The sequence below is a fragment of the Saccostrea cucullata genome, unplaced genomic scaffold, assembly GCF_032062105.1.
Source record: "Saccostrea cucullata isolate Sc308-1 unplaced genomic scaffold, CSIRO_AGI_Scuc_v1 ctg11619, whole genome shotgun sequence".
NCBI lineage: Eukaryota > Metazoa > Mollusca > Bivalvia > Ostreida > Ostreidae > Saccostrea > Saccostrea cuccullata.
Genome location: NW_026927538.1, coordinates 11,383 through 20,015, shown reverse-complemented (window position 1 = coordinate 20,015; position 8,633 = coordinate 11,383). Strand labels below are relative to the sequence as shown.

General features: G+C 32.0%; 1 long non-coding RNA gene across 1 annotated transcript; it reads right to left on the bottom strand.

Moving 5' to 3' along the window:
* Positions 1 to 2,133: 2,133 nt before the first annotated feature.
* LOC134274745 (uncharacterized) lies at positions 2,134 to 4,126 on the bottom strand. Its single transcript, XR_009993712.1, has 3 exons — positions 4,032 to 4,126; positions 3,521 to 3,597; positions 2,134 to 2,423 (listed from the first exon to the last, which is right to left on the bottom strand). It is a non-coding gene; the product is annotated as an uncharacterized LOC134274745 (long non-coding RNA).
* Between the last annotated feature and the right edge of the window lie 4,507 nt (positions 4,127 to 8,633).

Sequence of the window (8,633 nt, the reverse complement as noted above, 5' to 3'; positions counted from 1 at the left end):
CCCACCCTATGACAGGGAGTCCTGATTTAAACGATTTAGAATCCACACTTCCCCAGGATACTTCCATTTAAGAGCGTGTCTCAGAGAAAAACATGCAAAATGGTCCAGTAGCAAGGTTCTCCAATTGCCTTCAAATTTTGCGAGCCAAATCTAGTATGCATGAATGGAAATTGGACAAATTTTAATGTGCCAACCATACCGGTATACCTTATATGACCTGTTACTAAAAATAGCTCTTATGCAACAAAATCTCAGGTCATATTTTATACTTTTTAGTCATATTTGGAGAAGAATTAAAACTGAACTCTCATTATTATCAAAATATTTAATTTTGAAATAAAAGAACACAGGTTAGTACTTTTTAAGTGCATAGTAAAAATGACTGACATCCATTGTGTTTAAGTGCAAAAAGGTCATAAAATTGGCAATGTTCCATATTTTTGAAAAAATGTCAATTTTCTAATAAATTGAAATAACACTAACTGCCATAATGGAAATTTTAATCTAGTAAATTTTACTGCTTATTGTTAAGGATGATTATGTGAACAAAATATGAAAAAATTGCTGATGGCAAATTTAAACTTTTGTATTTATTGAATGTCAAAGTTAGTTAATTTTGACACTCTCAAGGTATCAAAAATACTTAAAGTGTTATACATAAAATACTTTAAAACTTTTCAAAACATTAAATAAAAATCTTTTTGTGGTAACATTCATGTCTGTATTTTAAAAATTAAACATATTAATTACAGTTCAATAGATAACACCTCTATAAATCAAAATAATCCATTAGAAAGGGGTAGGTGTGGGGGGAGGGGGGTGTTACACACAATATTATGATTCCTTTAACATCGCTTAAACTTAACATGTAAGGAAAAGAATATTGTAAATGTTTTAAGTAAACAAAACCAAACTTCTGTAATAATTCATAAGTTTGATTATTTTTCCACATCTTTTGAATGTGATAGCTCTCCTAAAATAGAATTCAGAAAACAAGTGCATAAAGGTCAAAATAAGCATTGCGATCTCTTATTTTACAATATATGGTATGTAATGCATGAACTTCATGTACATAATGTTGGTTACAGTAAACACACTTAAAATACATTCATGTTTACAGTTACTGAAGTTAATTTCATTCTCTGTTGATTCCAAAACATGTTACACTGTTTTGGGAACTAATTACTTTTATAATGATTCATACAATCTTTGATAGAAGTCATATTGTGATGTAGGCAACAGAGATTATAAATTTAAATAACTCATTTTGATATCCCATCAAACTCAATCAGAATTCCAACATTTTAATGATAATGAAACTTTTGATCATAATGTAAGAATGTCAAAATCAATACCATGGTTCAGTATATTGGAACCTTTAATTTCCAAGGTTCTAATTTTTGTGTGTGTGTGAGAGGGGGGGGGCTAATTTTCAATGTTTTTGGGGCATGGAGAGACCCACAAATTTATGACTATCATGAAATATAAAATATTTATGCTTAATTACTACTCAACACTTCAACAACTGCAAAATAAAATCAATTTTTCCACATATCAATATATTTTTTCTGAATCCTCGATTCCCCTCTTTCAAAATATGTGATTATCATGATTATACAGGTTATAAACTTATTGAATATTTACAGATGTAAACCATACAAGTCATTTGATCTTCATGTTCATTCGAGTCTAAAGCAGAAACAATCTCTTCAAGTTTTTCATCCTCATCAATACAAACATCTTCAAAACAACTTTCAGACAACAATTGGCTTTTTACAGAGGGAGGTACAGAGACACTCTTAGATTTTATTGACAAATATATGAGGCAATATATCCTCTTACTTGTGAAATATTTAGCTATTTGACTTTCTTAAAAAGTCTTTCACCATTTTTATCAGTTACTTTCTTCAGCTCATCTGCCAATGAGACATTATCGGGGCATTTTCCTGTTCTGTCACATTCTTTGCATATCATGAACAAGTAGTCCTTTTCTTTCTTGGAGAATTGTATTGCTTTCTTCTGCTTTCCAGTGCCAAACCCATGCTTTCTCCTGTTGGCTCACTCTGGGCTCCGTCATCAACTCTACCTGATTTGACTGTTTGTAATTTTGAGACTATCTAATACTTTCACATTTTGTAGCATATAAATTTGCTGCAGTGTTCCTACTTGATCTTCAATTTCTGTAAGACTGATTTCCAACTCCCAGAAGATTTTTGTGATTGCAACATTTTGAAAATACTTTCTGTTATGATGAGTCCGGACAGAGGTTAAACATGTATTGTTCAGTATTAATCTCTGTGCTTCCAGCAGAACTTTCATCTGTAAACTGCTTCATATTTTCCTTGATCAGTCAGCTCAAGGTGTTGGGTAAATGAAACAGTTCCACTCCTGTGATCCTCCACTCTTAGAAATCCCTGTATTACCTAAAATATGAATAATAATGCATCATAAACAATTTACTTTAGATGAAGGTGGTGATTTATTTTAAGACTAACTATTAAGTGTACTTTTCATAATAGGACCGTTAACGGTAGCCTAGTGGTAGAGCGTTCCTTTCATGATCAGGAGGTCCGGCCCGGGTTCGATTCTCGTTCCCGGTGCCACGTCAAACCTAAGAAGTAAAAGGTAGTGACTATTCCTTCACCAAGCGCTCGACATCAGAAGTGAAAGTCATAGGTCTTTCGAATAACGGGTATGACCTTGAAAACGTAGGTCCCGTGTCATGGTGGGCGCTGGCATGATAAAGAACCCTCACCGCTCAATGGCCATGAGTGCCCAGTATATAGGTATAAACTTGAAGCCCTTCACCAGCAAACAGTGACATCTCCATATGAGTGAAAAATTCTCGAGAAAGACGATAACCTTTGTAAACGGTTGAATTATAAATTAGAAGATAATGTATGTTTTTTTTTTAATTTTGATGAACAGTGTTGCCATGGTTAATTAGAAATTTCTGTGAAATACTTTCAAAAGGCTATTTTAAATACAGTTATAGTCTGATTATAATATAATGTGGCAAATAGACTACACAGAGAAACATTGTTGTTTATTGTTTTTTTTTATATTGATGAATGGTTTTGTCACAGTAACTAAAATTGAAAATTTTCTAAAATTTTATAAAAGCAGCTCCTACAGTTGTGGTTTTATTGCAATCTTGCCACAAAAAGAGGCTTTATCAAAAATCATTATTCTAGACCCAACTGCTACTTTTTTTCTTCCTTTTTCTGTTTGTTATAAGAACAAACCAATAGAGCTACAGTCTCAACAGAGACTTTTGGTTTGTTTTGTTACATGTACAGATGTATGTTGCACTATTACAAAGTATCATAATACATGTAATATAAACAGGTATTACATGTACTATAAATTATAGTTATGCATTTTGGCCAGTTCTTTTAATATCAGCTGGCCCAGTGGGATAAAAAGAGTTATTGGAGTATTGAGTTATTAAAAAATCAAGGTGATAGCCTAAGTGACCAGTGAAAAATATAATTATTAATTTTCTAGCTCTACACTTTACCATATAAATTTGCTTCAGGGTTTTCTCTTCTGATTTGGTTGGATCCAATAAATACTGCAGCACATGGACAACTGTTGCTATGAGAAAGAATTTTAATCAATTGTAAATAATGGCTAATTCAAGAGAGGAATTATAAAATATTTGGGAGATGTTTCACACCTCTATAATACACCTGGTGTACTAGCAAGCATATACTGTCTAGTGCATATACATTCTAAATTTTTCAGTATAAACTTTATGAGTGACAGTATATTTTAATGATTTTTATCAATTTTCTTCATTTTCAAAATATCATCAATTTGAAAAATTTATAGGCACTCAATTTAATTTTGTATAAATCTTTATGTAATTATGGTGACGAAATATTTGTGTGATCAGCTAAACTTTCAAAATTGTCCTTGCATGTATCAAAATATACCTATTTCCTCTTTAATTCAAAACCACTGTCATACTCCTTGGTCCAAACTCATACATTCATTATTCTAACTTCCAACTGAAATTTTTGTCCTACCTGATCCAACTGAACTGGTATATTGTCTCCCTCATTTTCAATCAGTATTCTATACAAAGGTAGGGGTAGCCCATCGGTCTGCTTTTGCTTTCTTCCTTTTGATCGGGATGGCAGCACTTTGACTTAATTCTTTGCCATTTTAATCCTTAATTGTCTTGGACATACTTATAATATTATTGTGCTAGTAATGTCAATAGAAAAAATACCATTTCTATAGGCCTACAGCAGTACAGAATGCAGCAAAACGATCGCCTCTGGTACATCATAAATTTTCCATACAACCCAGCTAGGGTATGTTCAGAGACTTGAGTAAACGCATATGGTTTGAAAGATCCTTGGTGTATTCTTCTAAATGAATTTATTGGGCCATCACTGCTTGAAATGTTTGAAAAATTGCTGAAATCATATTCATTCCTCTGCCCCCTCAGTGTTGCAATATCATTTTCTCCCTTTTTTGTATGGAGAGTTCTACTACGGGAGATAACTCTTCAACACACAAATAACACTCATTTTATTATCTTTCTTTATCAATTTTGGTGAATATTTTAAACTTTCACGACGGTTTTAATTTTGATTGTCTTTTTCAGCATTTATTTACATTAAAATAAAATTATTAATCATCAATTGAAGCAATATTCATTACATTTGAACAATTTTAAGATACAAATGGAGAGCTTGGCTAAAATCAAAAGGTCATCATTTCCGCCAATTATTTGTTATATGTCCTATTAAAAGCCATCAGTGAATTTTTTATATTTGATAGAACATAAATAATTATTATAAAGCACATTATTAGATCAAATTATTTTCTCCATTTAAGCTGTACCATTGCTCTAAACAAGGATAATAAATCTAAAGTTCTAAATTTAGCTTTACTCGTGGCTCGATCATAGAATACATATAGATGCATTGTGAAAATTTTTTTTTTCATCTTTGACATGTATGTGTTGATGATATAATTAATATCTGGCATTGCAAAAATTTTTCAATTGTTTTTGCAAGGTCTCAAACTTTCATATTTGCACCTACTATTTTATGCCAATTTTTGCTAAATATAGAAACAGGGCTGTTACTAAAAATAGAAACACGTGGCACACTTTTCAAATTTAAATTTTAGATCCTCAGACAACCTAAACCTTAAAAATATATGATAAAATGAAAAGTTTTGTAGACCCTCCTGGACGATTTTTCAGATTTTGCATGTTTTTCTCTGAGACACGCTCTTAAGTTTCAGAGTTTTTGGCCTAGTGGTACATGAGAAGATTTTTAATGACCCCATCCTGTTTTTGTCTTTTCTTGATTATCTCTCCTTGCGAAGGGACTTGGTCCTTTATTTAACAATTTAAACTCCCCTTTACTCAAGATGCTTTGTACCAAGTTTGGTTAAAATTGGCCCATTGGTTCTTGAGAAGAAGTCGAAAACGTAAAAAGTTTCCAGACGGACGGACAGCTAAACAGCTACATGGACAGAAGGACGAGGGACAAAATGTGATCAGAAAAGCTCACTTGAGCTAAAAAGTGAACATGTGCTGACGGGATGTGGATCGATGGTCCTATATCATAACTTTTTCATTTCACTTGCTGAATACTAAAAGGAAAGGAATTTAAAAAAAAAAGAAAATGTATCATCTGGTATTCAATCCAGGTACCTCTAACATGTTTAGCGAGATACAAACCACTACACCACACAACCGCATTTTTCAAGCAGAAATTATGAGCAAACACGAAGTCACAATACATGTTTATATTCACGTTTGATATTGTCAAAATTTCATATAATGCATTTGTCTAATTTTGCCTTTATTAAACAGTCTTAATAAATAAAATAAGAGTTTAAAGTCTATCGTGAACCTGTAATATATGTAATAACTCTTTACAGGCCTCTGTGCTAAAAATAGCGACCTTTAATACAATAAATACTAATAAAACAAATGGGGTGTGACACTTTAAGGGAATGAGAGAGACCCTAGAGAGTTTTGCTAAAAAATTACATTCCAAAAGCTCAAAATCTTCTTGAATTATTGGCAACGAGTGTTACACACAGACAGATTGTATATGACCTTGAACTTTGACCTTTTGACCTAAATGTCACTAGGGTTCTTCCTCAGGCCACAGGGAGTTTATATGCAAAATTTGATTAAATTTCATTGCAAAAGGTTCTCGAGATATAGTGCAAAAAAGTTTTATAAAAGACAGAATTCATGAACTTGACCTTTGACCTTAAAATCAATAGGGTTCTTCTTTAAGCCATAGGGAGTTACTATGCAAAATTTCATTGCAAAAGCTCAGTGTTTTCAACACATCATGTGGAAACAAAAGCGCTAAAGACAGACCAACAGACCCAAATTAATATCCCCCACTTTCAGTGAAAGAGAGGGGGGCAAAAAACTACCTCATTTAGGTAAAAAGCTACAGTAAGTTATTTTAGCTATGTAGCTATTAGTAAATGTACTGAGTGTACCAGACCTACTTTAAGTTTAATTTACTATAGTGAAGTTGCCAATTCTGGATCACGTTAGTGTGTTTCGTGGATATTTTGCAAATCTGTTATATGTATATTTTATGCAAAATATGTACCGGGTAATAATGTATTGAAGGTACAAATAGTGAGTCACCCAAAAACCTTATTGTTTTCAAAGTAGCTACAAGGGAACAATATTTACAGGGTTATTTCAGCAAGGCCTAGCTTGCCAAGTTATAAATAATTATCTCTTCTTCTATGTGACTTCACGGTCTTGTGATATTCATTAATTGTTTTGGAACACGATTTTCATGATATATATGAAACATAAAAGTATTCATGCAGCTCGGAAAAATGTAAACAACAGAAATATGTTTAAATTATTTTTAAAACAATAACAACAAAACAGATTGTAATGTGCAGAATTTTTTTAAAAATATTTTGGCATTTAAATTTACCATACATGCACAACTAAATTTATTTATTAGAAGATGCATTTGAATGGTACATGTAAACTCATAAGAAATACACTACAGTTAGAATACTTTAATAATCAAGCTAAATTCACGATTGTCACTTGGTTTTGTACATTAAGCTTTGACATGTTTCATACCACAAGGTAATGTGAACAGCATTTAGAGAGACTACTTCAGTTTGATATTTTAATCATATAATTTTATTTGAGCAGTGATCAATATGATTGATTACCGAGTTAAAACTAAATGAATTTGCCAAACTTTTGAGATCTTAATATTAATCTTGAACTTTTATATCAGACTTGCTGCATTGAACAAAAACAAAAGTAGCCTGTCACCGAAGCAGAAAAATCCCTTTCTTCAATGCGTACATTTCAGAATTTTGACTGATAGATGCTCTCTTAAAGTTGATATTAAAATTTTTGTCATTAAATAAATTAATTACCAATGGAAAACCAATTCTTCATGACCAGAGTATTCATAAAGTTTTCTGCACTTAAATTTTCACAATATGGCATAAGATATAGATGAGTGACCGAGAATGGGAGATGACCCGGAATCTCATTCGATTCCATCATGACCCGGAATTGACGACTCCACTGTATGATTCTTGAAATACTATGTTTTTCGTAATATTAAAGATTCTTGATGTGAGCCATTTTCAAACCTGTCTGAGAGAGGAACAAACTATTACTGTATAGGAAATGTACAACTCTTTAAAGAAAACTCATTATTACACTTTAACAGTGAAATACTGCAATTTAACCATTCAATAAATGTGATATCCTGTCATTGACTGTGTGCTTCGCACTCATGAAAATATAGAAAATCCTGTCCCACGAGTGAAATAAATTCCATATTCAACTATAATAAAACATTAAATATCCTCTATATATTCAATAATAGGTTTCATATCTGTTCTAATCAACACCGCATCCTGCATCAAAAAGCTACTGTATTTTTGAGTATGCTTGAAACAAAATATTCAAGAAATAAGTGTTATTGAATAGATCATTAAAACTACCCCAAGTTAATTATGGAGGTAATTCAAGCAATGTAACTAAATGCATCAGGTGTGATTCATATTGTTTTGAAGACCTATCTGTAACTGATTTTGAAAACCAGTTATCATAAAAAATGGGCAAATTGTCATGTTACAGCAATGAAATATTAAATAATTAAGGTCATTTTTTGCACGCAAATTTTCAATAGCGAAAAATCCATTCGCGTGCACACACGATAAAATCTGAAATTGTTACGTAACAACTTTTTATCGTTCTATTCTAAATTTAATATTGTACCCCTAGCACATTTATAAATAAACAGAGAAAAAATTAAATGTAAATTGTCAATTGCTGTCCAAAGTTTTAAATACTTGAAAGGAAGTTTGCTTCCTTATTCATTACAGGTCCGTTCAAGATGGCGATATCGATCATGTCGAACGGGTTATCAAAATGAATCCGGGATGTTTCGCACCGATTCTGTTTCGCACTGCGATGTTTCGCGCCGGGATGATTCGCGCCGATTTCGGCGCGAAACATCTCCCCTCTTTTTTTAAATATTTCATTTATTTTGTGATAATTTAAGACTATTTATTAAATCTTAGATATAAATAAGTGTTGTACACTCAGAATCATGACTTTATAATATGCCTTGCCACAGGTA